Source organism: Oncorhynchus gorbuscha, linkage group LGY (assembly GCF_021184085.1).
Source record: "Oncorhynchus gorbuscha isolate QuinsamMale2020 ecotype Even-year linkage group LGY, OgorEven_v1.0, whole genome shotgun sequence".
NCBI classification, from domain to species: Eukaryota; Metazoa; Chordata; class Actinopteri; order Salmoniformes; family Salmonidae; genus Oncorhynchus; species Oncorhynchus gorbuscha.
The window spans coordinates 2897240-2916678 of record NC_060199.1 but is presented as its reverse complement, the minus strand read 5'-3'; the positions used below and the strand labels follow the sequence as shown (position 1 = coordinate 2916678).

The window sequence follows — 19439 nt, the reverse complement described above, 5'->3', positions numbered from 1 at the left end:
TCTCCACGTTTTTTCAAAGGTCCAACACACCAGCTCCTCGTTAGTATAGTGGTGAGTATCCCCGCCTGTCACGCGGGAGACCGGGGTTCAATTCCCCGACGGGGAGAAAGGACTTCTTTTTTTTAGGGTGAACAATAGCTGAGCCCACAAAATTAAAAATATGCTTGGAGATGAAGCTTTATGATACGATTTCCAGCCTTGTATCAGTATTCCAAGGCATTGGTTGTTCAGTGGTAGAATTCTCGCCTGCCACGCGGGAGGCCCGGGTTCGATTCCCGGCCAATGCAGGATGTTTTGAACATGTGATTTCGAGAAGTATGCAAACCCCTGAGGAATAAATCTGTGTTCGATTGCCAGGCCAACAGACATCTCTGGTCTTGGTGGAGATCTCAACTGACTCTTGAAAAATCTGACTTTGCTTTCGTTTTCAGTTTGGACATTTACTCATTCTCAGGAGACTTTGGTGAATCCATTGTACATGTCCAGTGTGTGAGGTCATTTACTTTGTGCAAGGCTTTAGTTGTTAAATGGGAAACGAGAAACCAACTAGTCACTGACAACTGTCTTGAGTTTGGCATTTGTGACAATGTCCTGGGACATCCCACAAACTCGTCACCTTCTAACTACGATTGCGTGCCTGTGAGTGGTGGAGAGCGAAACCGATTACATGTACGTGTTCGTCAGAGTCCCAGCTTTCCATGGAGGGGTCGCAGTCGTTTCTAGCTCTAACCATTCAGGCTATACAGATGTTTTTGTTAGAAGGGTTAAAGCCCAACAGTGCAAACTTATGGTTAGTCCCAATTCTCCACGTTTTTTCAAAGGTCCAACACACCAGCTCCTCGTTAGTATAGTGGTGAGTATCCCCGCCTGTCACGCGGGAGACCGGGTTCAATTCCCCGACGGGGAGAAAGGACTTCTTTTTTTTAGGGTGAACAATGCAGCTGAGCCCACAAAATTAAAAATATGCTTGGAGATGAAGCTTTATGATACGATTTCCAGCCTTGTATCAGTATTCCAAGGCATTGGTTGTTCAGTGGTAGAATTCTCGCCTGCCACGCGGGAGGCCCGGGTTCGATTCCCGGCCAATGCAGGATGTTTTGAACATGTGATTTCGAGAAGTATGCAAACCCCTGAGGAATAAATCTGTGTTCGATTGCCAGGCCAACAGACATCTCTGGTCTTGGTGGAGATCTCAACTGACTCTTGAAAAATCTGACTTTGCTTTCGTTTTCAGTTTGGACATTTACTCATTCTCAGGAGACTTTGGTGAATCCATTGTACATGTCCAGTGTGTGAGGTCATTTACTTTGTGCAAGGCTTTAGTTGTTAAATGGGAAACGAGAAACCAACTAGTCACTGACAACTGTCTTGAGTTTGGCATTTGTGACAATGTCCTGGGACATCCCACAAACTCGTCACCTTCTAACTACGATTGCGTGGCCTGTGAGTGGTGGAGAGCGAAACCGATTACATGTACGTGTTCGTCAGAGTCCCAGCTTTCCATGGAGGGGTCGCAGTCGTTTCTAGCTCTAACCATTCAGGCTATACAGATGTTTTTGTTAGAAGGGTTAAAGCCCAACAGTGCAAACTTATGGTTAGTCCCAATTCTCCACGTTTTTTCAAAGGTCCAACACACCAGCTCCTCGTTAGTATAGTGGTGAGTATCCCCGCCTGTCACGCGGGAGACCGGGGTTCAATTCCCCGACGGGGAGAAAGGACTTCTTTTTTTTAGGGTGAACAATGCAGCTGAGCCCACAAAATTAAAAATATGCTTGGAGATGAAGCTTTATGATACGATTTCCAGCCTTGTATCAGTATTCCAAGGCATTGGTTGTTCAGTGGTAGAATTCTCGCCTGCCACGCGGGAGGCCCGGGTTCGATTCCCGGCCAATGCAGGATGTTTTGAACATGTGATTTCGAGAAGTATGCAAACCCCTGAGGAATAAATCTGTGTTCGATTGCCAGGCCAACAGACATCTCTGGTCTTGGTGGAGATCTCAACTGACTCTTGAAAAATCTGACTTTGCTTTCGTTTTCAGTTTGGACATTTACTCATTCTCAGGAGACTTTGGTGAATCCATTGTACATGTCCAGTGTGTGAGGTCATTTACTTTGTGCAAGGCTTTAGTTGTTAAATGGGAAACGAGAAACCAACTAGTCACTGACAACTGTCTTGAGTTTGGCATTTGTGACAATGTCCTGGGACATCCCACAAACTCGTCACCTTCTAACTACGATTGCGTGGCCTGTGAGTGGTGGAGAGCGAAACCGATTACATGTACGTGTTCGTCAGAGTCCCAGCTTTCCATGGAGGGGTCGCAGTCGTTTCTAGCTCTAACCATTCAGGCTATACAGATGTTTTTGTTAGAAGGGTTAAAGCCCAACAGTGCAAACTTATGGTTAGTCCCAATTCTCCACGTTTTTTCAAAGGTCCAACACACCAGCTCCTCGTTAGTATAGTGGTGAGTATCCCCGCCTGTCACGCGGGAGACCGGGGTTCAATTCCCCGACGGGGAGAAAGGACTTCTTTTTTTTAGGGTGAACAATGCAGCTGAGCCCACAAAATTAAAAATATGCTTGGAGATGAAGCTTTATGATACGATTTCCAGCCTTGTATCAGTATTCCAAGGCATTGGTTGTTCAGTGGTAGAATTCTCGCCTGCCACGCGGGAGGCCCGGGTTCGATTCCCGGCCAATGCAGGATGTTTTGAACATGTGATTTCGAGAAGTATGCAAACCCCTGAGGAATAAATCTGTGTTCGATTGCCAGGCCAACAGACATCTCTGGTCTTGGTGGAGATCTCAACTGACTCTTGAAAAATCTGACTTTGCTTTCGTTTTCAGTTTGGACATTTACTCATTCTCAGGAGACTTTGGTGAATCCATTGTACATGTCCAGTGTGTGAGGTCATTTACTTTGTGCAAGGCTTTAGTTGTTAAATGGGAAACGAGAAACCAACTAGTCACTGACAACTGTCTTGAGTTTGGCATTTGTGACAATGTCCTGGGACATCCCACAAACTCGTCACCTTCTAACTACGATTGCGTGGCCTGTGAGTGGTGGAGAGCGAAACCGATTACATGTACGTGTTCGTCAGAGTCCCAGCTTTCCATGGAGGGGTCGCAGTCGTTTCTAGCTCTAACCATTCAGGCTATACAGATGTTTTTGTTAGAAGGGTTAAAGCCCAACAGTGCAAACTTATGGTTAGTCCCAATTCTCCACGTTTTTCAAAGGTCCAACACACCAGCTCCTCGTTAGTATAGTGGTGAGTATCCCCGCCTGTCACGCGGGAGACCGGGGTTCAATTCCCCGACGGGGAGAAAGGACTTCTTTTTTTTAGGGTGAACAATGCAGCTGAGCCCACAAAATTAAAAATATGCTTGGAGATGAAGCTTTATGATACGATTTCCAGCCTTGTATCAGTATTCCAAGGCATTGGTTGTTCAGTGGTAGAATTCTCGCCTGCCACGCGGGAGGCCCGGGTTCGATTCCCGGCCAATGCAGGATGTTTTGAACATGTGATTTCGAGAAGTATGCAAACCCCTGAGGAATAAATCTGTGTTCGATTGCCAGGCCAACAGACATCTCTGGTCTTGGTGGAGATCTCAACTGACTCTTGAAAAATCTGACTTTGCTTTCGTTTTCAGTTTGGACATTTACTCATTCTCAGGAGACTTTGGTGAATCCATTGTACATGTCCAGTGTGTGAGGTCATTTACTTTGTGCAAGGCTTTAGTTGTTAAATGGGAAACGAGAAACCAACTAGTCACTGACAACTGTCTTGAGTTTGGCATTTGTGACAATGTCCTGGGACATCCCACAAACTCGTCACCTTCTAACTACGATTGCGTGGCCTGTGAGTGGTGGAGAGCGAAACCGATTACATGTACGTGTTCGTCAGAGTCCCAGCTTTCCATGGAGGGGTCGCAGTCGTTTCTAGCTCTAACCATTCAGGCTATACAGATGTTTTTGTTAGAAGGGTTAAAGCCCAACAGTGCAAACTTATGGTTAGTCCCAATTCTCCACGTTTTTCAAAGGTCCAACACACCAGCTCCTCGTTAGTATAGTGGTGAGTATCCCCGCCTGTCACGCGGGAGACCGGGGTTCAATTCCCCGACGGGGAGAAAGGACTTCTTTTTTTTAGGGTGAACAATGCAGCTGAGCCCACAAAATTAAAAATATGCTTGGAGATGAAGCTTTATGATACGATTTCCAGCCTTGTATCAGTATTCCAAGGCATTGGTTGTTCAGTGGTAGAATTCTCGCCTGCCACGCGGGAGGCCCGGGTTCGATTCCCGGCCAATGCAGGATGTTTTGAACATGTGATTTCGAGAAGTATGCAAACCCCTGAGGAATAAATCTGTGTTCGATTGCCAGGCCAACAGACATCTCTGGTCTTGGTGGAGATCTCAACTGACTCTTGAAAAATCTGACTTTGCTTTCGTTTTCAGTTTGGACATTTACTCATTCTCAGGAGACTTTGGTGAATCCATTGTACATGTCCAGTGTGTGAGGTCATTTACTTTGTGCAAGGCTTTAGTTGTTAAATGGGAAACGAGAAACCAACTAGTCACTGACAACTGTCTTGAGTTTGGCATTTGTGACAATGTCCTGGGACATCCCACAAACTCGTCACCTTCTAACTACGATTGCGTGGCCTGTGAGTGGTGGAGAGCGAAACCGATTACATGTACGTGTTCGTCAGAGTCCCAGCTTTCCATGGAGGGGTCGCAGTCGTTTCTAGCTCTAACCATTCAGGCTATACAGATGTTTTTGTTAGAAGGGTTAAAGCCCAACAGTGCAAACTTATGGTTAGTCCCAATTCTCCACGTTTTTCAAAGGTCCAACACACCAGCTCCTCGTTAGTATAGTGGTGAGTATCCCCGCCTGTCACGCGGGAGACCGGGGTTCAATTCCCCGACGGGGAGAAAGGACTTCTTTTTTTTAGGGTGAACAATGCAGCTGAGCCCACAAAATTAAAAATATGCTTGGAGATGAAGCTTTATGATACGATTTCCAGCCTTGTATCAGTATTCCAAGGCATTGGTTGTTCAGTGGTAGAATTCTCGCCTGCCACGCGGGAGGCCCGGGTTCGATTCCCGGCCAATGCAGGATGTTTTGAACATGTGATTTCGAGAAGTATGCAAACCCCTGAGGAATAAATCTGTGTTCGATTGCCAGGCCAACAGACATCTCTGGTCTTGGTGGAGATCTCAACTGACTCTTGAAAAATCTGACTTTGCTTTCGTTTTCAGTTTGGACATTTACTCATTCTCAGGAGACTTTGGTGAATCCATTGTACATGTCCAGTGTGTGAGGTCATTTACTTTGTGCAAGGCTTTAGTTGTTAAATGGGAAACGAGAAACCAACTAGTCACTGACAACTGTCTTGAGTTTGGCATTTGTGACAATGTCCTGGGACATCCCACAAACTCGTCACCTTCTAACTACGATTGCGTGGCCTGTGAGTGGTGGAGAGCGAAACCGATTACATGTACGTGTTCGTCAGAGTCCCAGCTTTCCATGGAGGGGTCGCAGTCGTTTCTAGCTCTAACCATTCAGGCTATACAGATGTTTTTGTTAGAAGGGTTAAAGCCCAACAGTGCAAACTTATGGTTAGTCCCAATTCTCCACTTTTTCAAAGGTCCAACACACCAGCTCCTCGTTAGTATAGTGGTGAGTATCCCCGCCTGTCACGCGGGAGACCGGGGTTCAATTCCCCGACGGGGAGAAAGGACTTCTTTTTTTTAGGGTGAACAATGCAGCTGAGCCCACAAAATTAAAAATATGCTTGGAGATGAAGCTTTATGATACGATTTCCAGCCTTGTATCAGTATTCCAAGGCATTGGTTGTTCAGTGGTAGAATTCTCGCCTGCCACGCGGGAGGCCCGGGTTCGATTCCCGGCCAATGCAGGATGTTTTGAACATGTGATTTCGAGAAGTATGCAAACCCCTGAGGAATAAATCTGTGTTCGATTGCCAGGCCAACAGACATCTCTGGTCTTGGTGGAGATCTCAACTGACTCTTGAAAAATCTGACTTTGCTTTCGTTTTCAGTTTGGACATTTACTCATTCTCAGGAGACTTTGGTGAATCCATTGTACATGTCCAGTGTGTGAGGTCATTTACTTTGTGCAAGGCTTTAGTTGTTAAATGGGAAACGAGAAACCAACTAGTCACTGACAACTGTCTTGAGTTTGGCATTTGTGACAATGTCCTGGGACATCCCACAAACTCGTCACCTTCTAACTACGATTGCGTGGCCTGTGAGTGGTGGAGAGCGAAACCGATTACATGTACGTGTTCGTCAGAGTCCCAGCTTTCCATGGAGGGGTCGCAGTCGTTTCTAGCTCTAACCATTCAGGCTATACAGATGTTTTTGTTAGAAGGGTTAAAGCCCAACAGTGCAAACTTATGGTTAGTCCCAATTCTCCACGTTTTTTCAAAGGTCCAACACACCAGCTCCTCGTTAGTATAGTGGTGAGTATCCCCGCCTGTCACGCGGGAGACCGGGGTTCAATTCCCCGACGGGGAGAAAGGACTTCTTTTTTTTAGGGTGAACAATGCAGCTGAGCCCACAAAATTAAAAATATGCTTGGAGATGAAGCTTTATGATACGATTTCCAGCCTTGTATCAGTATTCCAAGGCATTGGTTGTTCAGTGGTAGAATTCTCGCCTGCCACGCGGGAGGCCCGGGTTCGATTCCCGGCCAATGCAGGATGTTTTGAACATGTGATTTCGAGAAGTATGCAAACCCCTGAGGAATAAATCTGTGTTCGATTGCCAGGCCAACAGACATCTCTGGTCTTGGTGGAGATCTCAACTGACTCTTGAAAAATCTGACTTTGCTTTCGTTTTCAGTTTGGACATTTACTCATTCTCAGGAGACTTTGGTGAATCCATTGTACATGTCCAGTGTGTGAGGTCATTTACTTTGTGCAAGGCTTTAGTTGTTAAATGGGAAACGAGAAACCAACTAGTCACTGACAACTGTCTTGAGTTTGGCATTTGTGACAATGTCCTGGGACATCCCACAAACTCGTCACCTTCTAACTACGATTGCGTGGCCTGTGAGTGGTGGAGAGCGAAACCGATTACATGTACGTGTTCGTCAGAGTCCCAGCTTTCCATGGAGGGGTCGCAGTCGTTTCTAGCTCTAACCATTCAGGCTATACAGATGTTTTTGTTAGAAGGGTTAAAGCCCAACAGTGCAAACTTATGGTTAGTCCCAATTCTCCACGTTTTTTCAAAGGTCCAACACACCAGCTCCTCGTTAGTATAGTGGTGAGTATCCCCGCCTGTCACGCGGGAGACCGGGGTTCAATTCCCCGACGGGGAGAAAGGACTTCTTTTTTTTAGGGTGAACAATGCAGCTGAGCCCACAAAATTAAAAATATGCTTGGAGATGAAGCTTTATGATACGATTTCCAGCCTTGTATCAGTATTCCAAGGCATTGGTTGTTCAGTGGTAGAATTCTCGCCTGCCACGCGGGAGGCCCGGGTTCGATTCCCGGCCAATGCAGGATGTTTTGAACATGTGATTTCGAGAAGTATGCAAACCCCTGAGGAATAAATCTGTGTTCGATTGCCAGGCCAACAGACATCTCTGGTCTTGGTGGAGATCTCAACTGACTCTTGAAAAATCTGACTTTGCTTTCGTTTTCAGTTTGGACATTTACTCATTCTCAGGAGACTTTGGTGAATCCATTGTACATGTCCAGTGTGTGAGGTCATTTACTTTGTGCAAGGCTTTAGTTGTTAAATGGGAAACGAGAAACCAACTAGTCACTGACAACTGTCTTGAGTTTGGCATTTGTGACAATGTCCTGGGACATCCCACAAACTCGTCACCTTCTAACTACGATTGCGTGGCCTGTGAGTGGTGGAGAGCGAAACCGATTACATGTACGTGTTCGTCAGAGTCCCAGCTTTCCATGGAGGGGTCGCAGTCGTTTCTAGCTCTAACCATTCAGGCTATACAGATGTTTTTGTTAGAAGGGTTAAAGCCCAACAGTGCAAACTTATGGTTAGTCCCAATTCTCCACGTTTTTTCAAAGGTCCAACACACCAGCTCCTCGTTAGTATAGTGGTGAGTATCCCCGCCTGTCACGCGGGAGACCGGGGTTCAATTCAGAGTCCCAGCTTTCCAAAGGACTTCTTTTTTTTAGGGTGAACAATGCAGCTGAGCCCACAAAATTAAAAATATGCTTGGAGATGAAGCTTTATGATACGATTTCCAGCCTTGTATCAGTATTCCAAGGCATTGGTTGTTCAGTGGTAGAATTCTCGCCTGCCACGCGGGAGGCCCGGGTTCGATTCCCGGCCAATGCAGGATGTTTTGAACATGTGATTTCGAGAAGTATGCAAACCCCTGAGGAATAAATCTGTGTTCGATTGCCAGGCCAACAGACATCTCTGGTCTTGGTGGAGATCTCAACTGACTCTTGAAAAATCTGACTTTGCTTTCGTTTTCAGTTTGGACATTTACTCATTCTCAGGAGACTTTGGTGAATCCATTGTACATGTCCAGTGTGTGAGGTCATTTACTTTGTGCAAGGCTTTAGTTGTTAAATGGGAAACGAGAAACCAACTAGTCACTGACAACTGTCTTGAGTTTGGCATTTGTGACAATGTCCTGGGACATCCCACAAACTCGTCACCTTCTAACTACGATTGCGTGGCCTGTGAGTGGTGGAGAGCGAAACCGATTACATGTACGTGTTCGTCAGAGTCCCAGCTTTCCATGGAGGGGTCGCAGTCGTTTCTAGCTCTAACCATTCAGGCTATACAGATGTTTTTGTTAGAAGGGTTAAAGCCCAACAGTGCAAACTTATGGTTAGTCCCAATTCTCCACGTTTTTTCAAAGGTCCAACACACCAGCTCCTCGTTAGTATAGTGGTGAGTATCCCCGCCTGTCACGCGGGAGACCGGGGTTCAATTCCCCGACGGGGAGAAAGGACTTCTTTTTTTTAGGGTGAACAATGCAGCTGAGCCCACAAAATTAAAAATATGCTTGGAGATGAAGCTTTATGATACGATTTCCAGCCTTGTATCAGTATTCCAAGGCATTGGTTGTTCAGTGGTAGAATTCTCGCCTGCCACGCGGGAGGCCCGGGTTCGATTCCCGGCCAATGCAGGATGTTTTGAACATGTGATTTCGAGAAGTATGCAAACCCCTGAGGAATAAATCTGTGTTCGATTGCCAGGCCAACAGACATCTCTGGTCTTGGTGGAGATCTCAACTGACTCTTGAAAAATCTGACTTTGCTTTCGTTTTCAGTTTGGACATTTACTCATTCTCAGGAGACTTTGGTGAATCCATTGTACATGTCCAGTGTGTGAGGTCATTTACTTTGTGCAAGGCTTTAGTTGTTAAATGGGAAACGAGAAACCAACTAGTCACTGACAACTGTCTTGAGTTTGGCATTTGTGACAATGTCCTGGGACATCCCACAAACTCGTCACCTTCTAACTACGATTGCGTGGCCTGTGAGTGGTGGAGAGCGAAACCGATTACATGTACGTGTTCGTCAGAGTCCCAGCTTTCCATGGAGGGGTCGCAGTCGTTTCTAGCTCTAACCATTCAGGCTATACAGATGTTTTTGTTAGAAGGGTTAAAGCCCAACAGTGCAAACTTATGGTTAGTCCCAATTCTCCACGTTTTTTCAAAGGTCCAACACACCAGCTCCTCGTTAGTATAGTGGTGAGTATCCCCGCCTGTCACGCGGGAGACCGGGGTTCAATTCCCCGACGGGGAGAAAGGACTTCTTTTTTTTAGGGTGAACAATGCAGCTGAGCCCACAAAATTAAAAATATGCTTGGAGATGAAGCTTTATGATACGATTTCCAGCCTTGTATCAGTATTCCAAGGCATTGGTTGTTCAGTGGTAGAATTCTCGCCTGCCACGCGGGAGGCCCGGGTTCGATTCCCGGCCAATGCAGGATGTTTTGAACATGTGATTTCGAGAAGTATGCAAACCCCTGAGGAATAAATCTGTGTTCGATTGCCAGGCCAACAGACATCTCTGGTCTTGGTGGAGATCTCAACTGACTCTTGAAAAATCTGACTTTGCTTTCGTTTTCAGTTTGGACATTTACTCATTCTCAGGAGACTTTGGTGAATCCATTGTACATGTCCAGTGTGTGAGGTCATTTACTTTGTGCAAGGCTTTAGTTGTTAAATGGGAAACGAGAAACCAACTAGTCACTGACAACTGTCTTGAGTTTGGCATTTGTGACAATGTCCTGGGACATCCCACAAACTCGTCACCTTCTAACTACGATTGCGTGGCCTGTGAGTGGTGGAGAGCGAAACCGATTACATGTACGTGTTCGTCAGAGTCCCAGCTTTCCATGGAGGGGTCGCAGTCGTTTCTAGCTCTAACCATTCAGGCTATACAGATGTTTTTGTTAGAAGGGTTAAAGCCCAACAGTGCAAACTTATGGTTAGTCCCAATTCTCCACGTTTTTTCAAAGGTCCAACACACCAGCTCCTCGTTAGTATAGTGGTGAGTATCCCCGCCTGTCACGCGGGAGACCGGGGTTCAATTCCCCGACGGGGAGAAAGGACTTCTTTTTTTTAGGGTGAACAATGCAGCTGAGCCCACAAAATTAAAAATATGCTTGGAGATGAAGCTTTATGATACGATTTCCAGCCTTGTATCAGTATTCCAAGGCATTGGTTGTTCAGTGGTAGAATTCTCGCCTGCCACGCGGGAGGCCCGGGTTCGATTCCCGGCCAATGCAGGATGTTTTGAACATGTGATTTCGAGAAGTATGCAAACCCCTGAGGAATAAATCTGTGTTCGATTGCCAGGCCAACAGACATCTCTGGTCTTGGTGGAGATCTCAACTGACTCTTGAAAAATCTGACTTTGCTTTCGTTTTCAGTTTGGACATTTACTCATTCTCAGGAGACTTTGGTGAATCCATTGTACATGTCCAGTGTGTGAGGTCATTTACTTTGTGCAAGGCTTTAGTTGTTAAATGGGAAACGAGAAACCAACTAGTCACTGACAACTGTCTTGAGTTTGGCATTTGTGACAATGTCCTGGGACATCCCACAAACTCGTCACCTTCTAACTACGATTGCGTGGCCTGTGAGTGGTGGAGAGCGAAACCGATTACATGTACGTGTTCGTCAGAGTCCCAGCTTTCCATGGAGGGGTCGCAGTCGTTTCTAGCTCTAACCATTCAGGCTATACAGATGTTTTTGTTAGAAGGGTTAAAGCCCAACAGTGCAAACTTATGGTTAGTCCCAATTCTCCACGTTTTTTCAAAGGTCCAACACACCAGCTCCTCGTTAGTATAGTGGTGAGTATCCCCGCCTGTCACGCGGGAGACCGGGGTTCAATTCCCCGACGGGGAGAAAGGACTTCTTTTTTTTAGGGTGAACAATGCAGCTGAGCCCACAAAATTAAAAATATGCTTGGAGATGAAGCTTTATGATACGATTTCCAGCCTTGTATCAGTATTCCAAGGCATTGGTTGTTCAGTGGTAGAATTCTCGCCTGCCACGCGGGAGGCCCGGGTTCGATTCCCGGCCAATGCAGGATGTTTTGAACATGTGATTTCGAGAAGTATGCAAACCCCTGAGGAATAAATCTGTGTTCGATTGCCAGGCCAACAGACATCTCTGGTCTTGGTGGAGATCTCAACTGACTCTTGAAAAATCTGACTTTGCTTTCGTTTTCAGTTTGGACATTTACTCATTCTCAGGAGACTTTGGTGAATCCATTGTACATGTCCAGTGTGTGAGGTCATTTACTTTGTGCAAGGCTTTAGTTGTTAAATGGGAAACGAGAAACCAACTAGTCACTGACAACTGTCTTGAGTTTGGCATTTGTGACAATGTCCTGGGACATCCCACAAACTCGTCACCTTCTAACTACGATTGCGTGGCCTGTGAGTGGTGGAGAGCGAAACCGATTACATGTACGTGTTCGTCAGAGTCCCAGCTTTCCATGGAGGGGTCGCAGTCGTTTCTAGCTCTAACCATTCAGGCTATACAGATGTTTTTGTTAGAAGGGTTAAAGCCCAACAGTGCAAACTTATGGTTAGTCCCAATTCTCCACGTTTTTTCAAAGGTCCAACACACCAGCTCCTCGTTAGTATAGTGGTGAGTATCCCCGCCTGTCACGCGGGAGACCGGGGTTCAATTCCCCGACGACGGGGAGAAAGGACTTCTTTTTTTTAGGGTGAACAATGCAGCTGAGCCCACAAAATTAAAAATATGCTTGGAGATGAAGCTTTATGATACGATTTCCAGCCTTGTATCAGTATTCCAAGGCATTGGTTGTTCAGTGGTAGAATTCTCGCCTGCCACGCGGGAGGCCCGGGTTCGATTCCCGGCCAATGCAGGATGTTTTGAACATGTGATTTCGAGAAGTATGCAAACCCCTGAGGAATAAATCTGTGTTCGATTGCCAGGCCAACAGACATCTCTGGTCTTGGTGGAGATCTCAACTGACTCTTGAAAAATCTGACTTTGCTTTCGTTTTCAGTTTGGACATTTACTCATTCTCAGGAGACTTTGGTGAATCCATTGTACATGTCCAGTGTGTGAGGTCATTTACTTTGTGCAAGGCTTTAGTTGTTAAATGGGAAACGAGAAACCAACTAGTCACTGACAACTGTCTTGAGTTTGGCATTTGTGACAATGTCCTGGGACATCCCACAAACTCGTCACCTTCTAACTACGATTGCGTGGCCTGTGAGTGGTGGAGAGCGAAACCGATTACATGTACGTGTTCGTCAGAGTCCCAGCTTTCCATGGAGGGGTCGCAGTCGTTTCTAGCTCTAACCATTCAGGCTATACAGATGTTTTTGTTAGAAGGGTTAAAGCCCAACAGTGCAAACTTATGGTTAGTCCCAATTCTCCACGTTTTTTCAAAGGTCCAACACACCAGCTCCTCGTTAGTATAGTGGTGAGTATCCCCGCCTGTCACGCGGGAGACCGGGGTTCAATTCCCCGACGGGGAGAAAGGACTTCTTTTTTTTAGGGTGAACAATGCAGCTGAGCCCACAAAATTAAAAATATGCTTGGAGATGAAGCTTTATGATACGATTTCCAGCCTTGTATCAGTATTCCAAGGCATTGGTTGTTCAGTGGTAGAATTCTCGCCTGCCACGCGGGAGGCCCGGGTTCGATTCCCGGCCAATGCAGGATGTTTTGAACATGTGATTTCGAGAAGTATGCAAACCCCTGAGGAATAAATCTGTGTTCGATTGCCAGGCCAACAGACATCTCTGGTCTTGGTGGAGATCTCAACTGACTCTTGAAAAATCTGACTTTGCTTTCGTTTTCAGTTTGGACATTTACTCATTCTCAGGAGACTTTGGTGAATCCATTGTACATGTCCAGTGTGTGAGGTCATTTACTTTGTGCAAGGCTTTAGTTGTTAAATGGGAAACGAGAAACCAACTAGTCACTGACAACTGTCTTGAGTTTGGCATTTGTGACAATGTCCTGGGACATCCCACAAACTCGTCACCTTCTAACTACGATTGCGTGGCCTGTGAGTGGTGGAGAGCGAAACCGATTACATGTACGTGTTCGTCAGAGTCCCAGCTTTCCATGGAGGGGTCGCAGTCGTTTCTAGCTCTAACCATTCAGGCTATACAGATGTTTTTGTTAGAAGGGTTAAAGCCCAACAGTGCAAACTTATGGTTAGTCCCAATTCTCCACGTTTTTTCAAAGGTCCAACACACCAGCTCCTCGTTAGTATAGTGGTGAGTATCCCCGCCTGTCACGCGGGAGACCGGGGTTCAATTCCCCGACGGGGAGAAAGGACTTCTTTTTTTTAGGGTGAACAATGCAGCTGAGCCCACAAAATTAAAAATATGCTTGGAGATGAAGCTTTATGATACGATTTCCAGCCTTGTATCAGTATTCCAAGGCATTGGTTGTTCAGTGGTAGAATTCTCGCCTGCCACGCGGGAGGCCCGGGTTCGATTCCCGGCCAATGCAGGATGTTTTGAACATGTGATTTCGAGAAGTATGCAAACCCCTGAGGAATAAATCTGTGTTCGATTGCCAGGCCAACAGACATCTCTGGTCTTGGTGGAGATCTCAACTGACTCTTGAAAAATCTGACTTTGCTTTCGTTTTCAGTTTGGACATTTACTCATTCTCAGGAGACTTTGGTGAATCCATTGTACATGTCCAGTGTGTGAGGTCATTTACTTTGTGCAAGGCTTTAGTTGTTAAATGGGAAACGAGAAACCAACTAGTCACTGACAACTGTCTTGAGTTTGGCATTTGTGACAATGTCCTGGGACATCCCACAAACTCGTCACCTTCTAACTACGATTGCGTGGCCTGTGAGTGGTGGAGAGCGAAACCGATTACATGTACGTGTTCGTCAGAGTCCCAGCTTTCCATGGAGGGGTCGCAGTCGTTTCTAGCTCTAACCATTCAGGCTATACAGATGTTTTTGTTAGAAGGGTTAAAGCCCAACAGTGCAAACTTATGGTTAGTCCCAATTCTCCACGTTTTTTCAAAGGTCCAACACACCAGCTCCTCGTTAGTATAGTGGTGAGTATCCCCGCCTGTCACGCGGGAGACCGGGGTTCAATTCCCCGACGGGGAGAAAGGACTTCTTTTTTTTAGGGTGAACAATGCAGCTGAGCCCACAAAATTAAAAATATGCTTGGAGATGAAGCTTTATGATACGATTTCCAGCCTTGTATCAGTATTCCAAGGCATTGGTTGTTCAGTGGTAGAATTCTCGCCTGCCACGCGGGAGGCCCGGGTTCGATTCCCGGCCAATGCAGGATGTTTTGAACATGTGATTTCGAGAAGTATGCAAACCCCTGAGGAATAAATCTGTGTTCGATTGCCAGGCCAACAGACATCTCTGGTCTTGGTGGAGATCTCAACTGACTCTTGAAAAATCTGACTTTGCTTTCGTTTTCAGTTTGGACATTTACTCATTCTCAGGAGACTTTGGTGAATCCATTGTACATGTCCAGTGTGTGAGGTCATTTACTTTGTGCAAGGCTTTAGTTGTTAAATGGGAAACGAGAAACCAACTAGTCACTGACAACTGTCTTGAGTTTGGCATTTGTGACAATGTCCTGGGACATCCCACAAACTCGTCACCTTCTAACTACGATTGCGTGGCCTGTGAGTGGTGGAGAGCGAAACCGATTACATGTACGTGTTCGTCAGAGTCCCAGCTTTCCATGGAGGGGTCGCAGTCGTTTCTAGCTCTAACCATTCAGGCTATACAGATGTTTTTGTTAGAAGGGTTAAAGCCCAACAGTGCAAACTTATGGTTAGTCCCAATTCTCCACGTTTTTTCAAAGGTCCAACACACCAGCTCCTCGTTAGTATAGTGGTGAGTATCCCCGCCTGTCACGCGGGAGACCGGGGTTCAATTCCCCGACGGGGAGAAAGGACTTCTTTTTTTTAGGGTGAACAATGCAGCTGAGCCCACAAAATTAAAAATATGCTTGGAGATGAAGCTTTATGATACGATTTCCAGCCTTGTATCAGTATTCCAAGGCATTGGTTGTTCAGTGGTAGAATTCTCGCCTGCCACGCGGGAGGCCCGGGTTCGATTCCCGGCCAATGCAGGATGTTTTGAACATGTGATTTCGAGAAGTATGCAAACCCCTGAGGAATAAATCTGTGTTCGATTGCCAGGCCAACAGACATCTCTGGTCTTGGTGGAGATCTCAACTGACTCTTGAAAAATCTGACTTTGCTTTCGTTTTCAGTTTGGACATTTACTCATTCTCAGGAGACTTTGGTGAATCCATTGTACATGTCCAGTGTGTGAGGTCATTTACTTTGTGCAAGGCTTTAGTTGTTAAATGGGAAACGAGAAACCAACTAGTCACTGACAACTGTCTTGAGTTTGGCATTTGTGACAATGTCCTGGGACATCCCACAAACTCGTCACCTTCTAACTACGATTGCGTGGCCTGTGAGTGGTGGAGAGCGAAACCGATTACATGTACGTGTTCGTCAGAGTCCCAGCTTTCCATGGAGGGGTCGCAGTCGTTTCTAGCTCTAACCATTCAGGCTATACAGATGTTTTTGTTAGAAGGGTTAAAGCCCAACAGTGCAAACTTATGGTTAGTCCCAATTCTCCACGTTTTTTCAAAGGTCCAACACACCAGCTCCTCGTTAGTATAGTGGTGAGTATCCCCGCCTGTCACGCGGGAGACCGGGGTTCAATTCCCCGACGGGGAGAAAGGACTTCTTTTTTTTAGGGTGAACAATGCAGCTGAGCCCACAAAATTAAAAATATGCTTGGAGATGAAGCTTTATGATACGATTTCCAGCCTTGTATCAGTATTCCAAGGCATTGGTTGTTCAGTGGTAGAATTCTCGCCTGCCACGCGGGAGGCCCGGGTTCGATTCCCGGCCAATGCAGGATGTTTTGAACATGTGATTTCGAGAAGTATGCAAACCCCTGAGGAATAAATCTGTGTTCGATTGCCAGGCCAACAGACATCTCTGGTCTTGGTGGAGATCTCAACTGACTCTTGAAAAATCTGACTTTGCTTTCGTTTTCAGTTTGGACATTTACTCATTCTCAGGAGACTTTGGTGAATCCATTGTACATGTCCAGTGTGTGAGGTCATTTACTTTGTGCAAGGCTTTAGTTGTTAAATGGGAAACGAGAAACCAACTAGTCACTGACAACTGTCTTGAGTTTGGCATTTGTGACAATGTCCTGGGACATCCCACAAACTCGTCACCTTCTAACTACGATTGCGTGGCCTGTGAGTGGTGGAGAGCGAAACCGATTACATGTACGTGTTCGTCAGAGTCCCAGCTTTCCATGGAGGGGTCGCAGTCGTTTCTAGCTCTAACCATTCAGGCTATACAGATGTTTTTGTTAGAAGGGTTAAAGCCCAACAGTGCAAACTTATGGTTAGTCCCAATTCTCCACGTTTTTTCAAAGGTCCAACACACCAGCTCCTCGTTAGTATAGTGGTGAGTATCCCCGCCTGTCACGCGGGAGACCGGGGTTCAATTCCCCGACGGGGAGAAAGGACTTCTTTTTTTTAGGGTGAACAATGCAGCTGAGCCCACAAAATTAAAAATATGCTTGGAGATGAAGCTTTATGATACGATTTCCAGCCTTGTATCAGTATTCCAAGGCATTGGTTGTTCAGTGGTAGAATTCTCGCCTGCCACGCGGGAGGCCGGGTTCGATTCCCGGCCAATGCAGGATGTTTTGAACATGTGATTTCGAGAAGTATGCAAACCCCTGAGGAATAAATCTGTGTTCGATTGCCAGGCCAACAGACATCTCTGGTCTTGGTGGAGATCTCAACTGACTCTTGAAAAATCTGACTTTGCTTTCGTTTTCAGTTTGGACATTTACTCATTCTCAGGAGACTTTGGTGAATCCATTGTACATGTCCAGTGTGTGAGGTCATTTACTTTGTGCAAGGCTTTAGTTGTTAAATGGGAAACGAGAAACCAACTAGTCACTGACAACTGTCTTGAGTTTGGCATTTGTGACAATGTCCTGGGACATCCCACAAACTCGTCACCTTCTAACTACGATTGCGTGGCCTGTGAGTGGTGGAGAGCGAAACCGATTACATGTACGTGTTCGTCAGAGTCCCAGCTTTCCATGGAGGGGTCGCAGTCGTTTCTAGCTCTAACCATTCAGGCTATACAGATGTTTTTGTTAGAAGGGTTAAAGCCCAACAGTGCAAACTTATGGTTAGTCCCAATTCTCCACGTTTTTCAAAGGTCCAACACACCAGCTCCTCGTTAGTATAGTGGTGAGTATCCCCGCCTGTCACGCGGGAGACCGGGGTTCAATTCCCCGACGGGGAGAAAGGACTTCTTTTTTTTAGGGTGAACAATGCAGCTGAGCCCACAAAATTAAAAATATGCTTGGAGATGAAGCTTTATGATACGATTTCCAGCCTTGTATCAGTATTCCAAGGCATTGGTTGTTCAGTGGTAGAATTCTCGCCTGCCACGCGGGAGGCCCGGGTTCGATTCCCGGCCAATGCAGGATGTTTTGAACATGTGATTTCGAGAAGTATGCAAACCCCTGAGGAATAAATCTGTGTTCGATTGCCAGGCCAACAGACATCTCTGGTCTTGGTGGAGATCTCAACTGACTCTTGAAAAATCTGACTTTGCTTTCGTTTTCAGTTTGGACATTTACTCATTCTCAGGAGACTTTGGTGAATCCATTGTACATGTCCAGTGTGTGAGGTCATTTACTTTGTGCAAGGCTTTAGTTGTTAAATGGGAAACGAGAAACCAACTAGTCACTGACAACTGTCTTGAGTTTGGCATTTGTGACAATGTCCTGGGACATCCCACAAACTCGTCACCTTCTAACTACGATTGCGTGGCCTGTGAGTGGTGGAGAGCGAAACCGATTACATGTACGTGTTCGTCAGAGTCCCAGCTTTCCATGGAGGGGTCGCAGTCGTTTCTAGCTCTAACCATTCAGGCTATACAGATGTTTTTGTTAGAAGGGTTAAAGCCCAACAGTGCAAACTTATGGTTAGTCCCAATTCTCCACGTTTTTTCAAAGGTCCAACACACCAGCTCCTCGTTAGTATAGTGGTGAGTATCCCCGCCTGTCACGCGGGAGACCGGGGTTCAATTCCCCGACGGGGAGAAAGGACTTCTTTTTTTTAGGGTGAACAATGCAGCTGAGCCCACAAAAATATGCTTGGAGATGAAGCTTTATGATACGATTTCCAGCCTTGTATCAGTATTCCAAGGCATTGGTTGTTCAGTGGTAGAATTCTCGCCTGCCACGCGGGAGGCCCGGGTTCGATTCCCGGCCAATGCAGGATGTTTTGAACATGTGATTTCGAGAAGTATGCAAACCCCTGAGGAATAAATCTGTGTTCGATTGCCAGGCCAACAGACATCTCTGGTCTTGGTGGAGATCTCAACTGACTCTTGAAAAATCTGACTTTGCTTTCGTTTTCAGTTTGGACATTTACTCATTCTCAGGAGACTTTGGTGAATCCATTGTACATGTCCAGTGTGTGAGGTCATTTACTTTGTGCAAGGCTTTAGTTGTTAAATGGGAAACGAGAAACCAACTAGTCACTGACAACTGTCTTGAGTTTGGCATTTGTGACAATGTCCTGGGACATCCCACAAACTCGTCACCTTCTAACTACGATTGCGTGGCCTGTGAGTGGTGGAGAGCGAAACCGATTACATGTACGTGTTCGTCAGAGTCCCAGCTTTCCATGGAGGGGTCGCAGTCGTTTCTAGCTCTAACCATTCAGGCTATACAGATGTTTTTGTTAGAAGGGTTAAAGCCCAACAGTGCAAACTTATGGTTAGTCCCAATTCTCCACGTTTTTTCAAAGGTCCAACACACCAGCTCCTCGTTAGTATAGTGGTGAGTATCCCCGCCTGTCACGCGGGAGACCGGGGTTCAATTCCCCGACGGGGAGAAAGGACTTCTTTTTTTTAGGGT

At 46.1% G+C, this 19439-nt stretch overlaps 41 non-coding genes across 41 annotated transcripts; all 41 read left to right on the top strand.

Annotated features, from left to right (window-relative positions):
• Positions 1 to 34: 34 nt before the first annotated feature.
• trnad-guc lies at positions 35 to 106 on the top strand. Its single transcript has one exon. It is a non-coding gene; the product is annotated as a tRNA-Asp (tRNA).
• A 1534-nt stretch (positions 107 to 1640) lies between these two features.
• Positions 1641 to 1712, top strand: trnad-guc. The gene has a single exon. It is a non-coding gene; the product is annotated as a tRNA-Asp (tRNA).
• A 733-nt stretch (positions 1713 to 2445) lies between these two features.
• Positions 2446 to 2517, top strand: trnad-guc. The gene has a single exon. It is a non-coding gene; the product is annotated as a tRNA-Asp (tRNA).
• Positions 2518 to 3249: 732 nt separating this feature from the next.
• On the top strand, positions 3250 to 3321 carry trnad-guc. The gene has a single exon. It is a non-coding gene; the product is annotated as a tRNA-Asp (tRNA).
• A 732-nt stretch (positions 3322 to 4053) lies between these two features.
• Positions 4054 to 4125, top strand: trnad-guc. Its single transcript has one exon. It is a non-coding gene; the product is annotated as a tRNA-Asp (tRNA).
• A 112-nt stretch (positions 4126 to 4237) lies between these two features.
• On the top strand, positions 4238 to 4308 carry trnag-gcc. The gene has a single exon. It is a non-coding gene; the product is annotated as a tRNA-Gly (tRNA).
• A 549-nt stretch (positions 4309 to 4857) lies between these two features.
• Positions 4858 to 4929, top strand: trnad-guc. Its single transcript has one exon. It is a non-coding gene; the product is annotated as a tRNA-Asp (tRNA).
• Positions 4930 to 5041: 112 nt separating this feature from the next.
• Positions 5042 to 5112, top strand: trnag-gcc. Its single transcript has one exon. It is a non-coding gene; the product is annotated as a tRNA-Gly (tRNA).
• A 548-nt stretch (positions 5113 to 5660) lies between these two features.
• On the top strand, positions 5661 to 5732 carry trnad-guc. The gene has a single exon. It is a non-coding gene; the product is annotated as a tRNA-Asp (tRNA).
• A 112-nt stretch (positions 5733 to 5844) lies between these two features.
• trnag-gcc lies at positions 5845 to 5915 on the top strand. Its single transcript has one exon. It is a non-coding gene; the product is annotated as a tRNA-Gly (tRNA).
• A 550-nt stretch (positions 5916 to 6465) lies between these two features.
• trnad-guc lies at positions 6466 to 6537 on the top strand. Its single transcript has one exon. It is a non-coding gene; the product is annotated as a tRNA-Asp (tRNA).
• Positions 6538 to 6649: 112 nt separating this feature from the next.
• Positions 6650 to 6720, top strand: trnag-gcc. Its single transcript has one exon. It is a non-coding gene; the product is annotated as a tRNA-Gly (tRNA).
• A 550-nt stretch (positions 6721 to 7270) lies between these two features.
• Positions 7271 to 7342, top strand: trnad-guc. The gene has a single exon. It is a non-coding gene; the product is annotated as a tRNA-Asp (tRNA).
• Positions 7343 to 7454: 112 nt separating this feature from the next.
• Positions 7455 to 7525, top strand: trnag-gcc. The gene has a single exon. It is a non-coding gene; the product is annotated as a tRNA-Gly (tRNA).
• Positions 7526 to 8263: 738 nt separating this feature from the next.
• trnag-gcc lies at positions 8264 to 8334 on the top strand. The gene has a single exon. It is a non-coding gene; the product is annotated as a tRNA-Gly (tRNA).
• A 550-nt stretch (positions 8335 to 8884) lies between these two features.
• Positions 8885 to 8956, top strand: trnad-guc. Its single transcript has one exon. It is a non-coding gene; the product is annotated as a tRNA-Asp (tRNA).
• Positions 8957 to 9068: 112 nt separating this feature from the next.
• Positions 9069 to 9139, top strand: trnag-gcc. Its single transcript has one exon. It is a non-coding gene; the product is annotated as a tRNA-Gly (tRNA).
• A 550-nt stretch (positions 9140 to 9689) lies between these two features.
• On the top strand, positions 9690 to 9761 carry trnad-guc. The gene has a single exon. It is a non-coding gene; the product is annotated as a tRNA-Asp (tRNA).
• A 112-nt stretch (positions 9762 to 9873) lies between these two features.
• On the top strand, positions 9874 to 9944 carry trnag-gcc. The gene has a single exon. It is a non-coding gene; the product is annotated as a tRNA-Gly (tRNA).
• Positions 9945 to 10494: 550 nt separating this feature from the next.
• Positions 10495 to 10566, top strand: trnad-guc. The gene has a single exon. It is a non-coding gene; the product is annotated as a tRNA-Asp (tRNA).
• Positions 10567 to 10678: 112 nt separating this feature from the next.
• trnag-gcc lies at positions 10679 to 10749 on the top strand. Its single transcript has one exon. It is a non-coding gene; the product is annotated as a tRNA-Gly (tRNA).
• Positions 10750 to 11299: 550 nt separating this feature from the next.
• On the top strand, positions 11300 to 11371 carry trnad-guc. Its single transcript has one exon. It is a non-coding gene; the product is annotated as a tRNA-Asp (tRNA).
• A 112-nt stretch (positions 11372 to 11483) lies between these two features.
• On the top strand, positions 11484 to 11554 carry trnag-gcc. The gene has a single exon. It is a non-coding gene; the product is annotated as a tRNA-Gly (tRNA).
• Positions 11555 to 12104: 550 nt separating this feature from the next.
• Positions 12105 to 12179, top strand: trnad-guc. Its single transcript has one exon. It is a non-coding gene; the product is annotated as a tRNA-Asp (tRNA).
• A 112-nt stretch (positions 12180 to 12291) lies between these two features.
• On the top strand, positions 12292 to 12362 carry trnag-gcc. Its single transcript has one exon. It is a non-coding gene; the product is annotated as a tRNA-Gly (tRNA).
• Positions 12363 to 12912: 550 nt separating this feature from the next.
• trnad-guc lies at positions 12913 to 12984 on the top strand. Its single transcript has one exon. It is a non-coding gene; the product is annotated as a tRNA-Asp (tRNA).
• Positions 12985 to 13096: 112 nt separating this feature from the next.
• Positions 13097 to 13167, top strand: trnag-gcc. Its single transcript has one exon. It is a non-coding gene; the product is annotated as a tRNA-Gly (tRNA).
• Positions 13168 to 13717: 550 nt separating this feature from the next.
• trnad-guc lies at positions 13718 to 13789 on the top strand. The gene has a single exon. It is a non-coding gene; the product is annotated as a tRNA-Asp (tRNA).
• Positions 13790 to 13901: 112 nt separating this feature from the next.
• On the top strand, positions 13902 to 13972 carry trnag-gcc. Its single transcript has one exon. It is a non-coding gene; the product is annotated as a tRNA-Gly (tRNA).
• Positions 13973 to 14522: 550 nt separating this feature from the next.
• Positions 14523 to 14594, top strand: trnad-guc. Its single transcript has one exon. It is a non-coding gene; the product is annotated as a tRNA-Asp (tRNA).
• Positions 14595 to 14706: 112 nt separating this feature from the next.
• On the top strand, positions 14707 to 14777 carry trnag-gcc. Its single transcript has one exon. It is a non-coding gene; the product is annotated as a tRNA-Gly (tRNA).
• Positions 14778 to 15327: 550 nt separating this feature from the next.
• trnad-guc lies at positions 15328 to 15399 on the top strand. Its single transcript has one exon. It is a non-coding gene; the product is annotated as a tRNA-Asp (tRNA).
• Positions 15400 to 15511: 112 nt separating this feature from the next.
• On the top strand, positions 15512 to 15582 carry trnag-gcc. Its single transcript has one exon. It is a non-coding gene; the product is annotated as a tRNA-Gly (tRNA).
• Positions 15583 to 16132: 550 nt separating this feature from the next.
• On the top strand, positions 16133 to 16204 carry trnad-guc. The gene has a single exon. It is a non-coding gene; the product is annotated as a tRNA-Asp (tRNA).
• A 112-nt stretch (positions 16205 to 16316) lies between these two features.
• Positions 16317 to 16387, top strand: trnag-gcc. The gene has a single exon. It is a non-coding gene; the product is annotated as a tRNA-Gly (tRNA).
• A 550-nt stretch (positions 16388 to 16937) lies between these two features.
• On the top strand, positions 16938 to 17009 carry trnad-guc. Its single transcript has one exon. It is a non-coding gene; the product is annotated as a tRNA-Asp (tRNA).
• A 731-nt stretch (positions 17010 to 17740) lies between these two features.
• trnad-guc lies at positions 17741 to 17812 on the top strand. Its single transcript has one exon. It is a non-coding gene; the product is annotated as a tRNA-Asp (tRNA).
• Positions 17813 to 17924: 112 nt separating this feature from the next.
• Positions 17925 to 17995, top strand: trnag-gcc. Its single transcript has one exon. It is a non-coding gene; the product is annotated as a tRNA-Gly (tRNA).
• Positions 17996 to 18545: 550 nt separating this feature from the next.
• On the top strand, positions 18546 to 18617 carry trnad-guc. Its single transcript has one exon. It is a non-coding gene; the product is annotated as a tRNA-Asp (tRNA).
• Positions 18618 to 18723: 106 nt separating this feature from the next.
• trnag-gcc lies at positions 18724 to 18794 on the top strand. Its single transcript has one exon. It is a non-coding gene; the product is annotated as a tRNA-Gly (tRNA).
• A 550-nt stretch (positions 18795 to 19344) lies between these two features.
• Positions 19345 to 19416, top strand: trnad-guc. The gene has a single exon. It is a non-coding gene; the product is annotated as a tRNA-Asp (tRNA).
• The last annotated feature ends 23 nt before the right edge of the window (positions 19417 to 19439 follow it).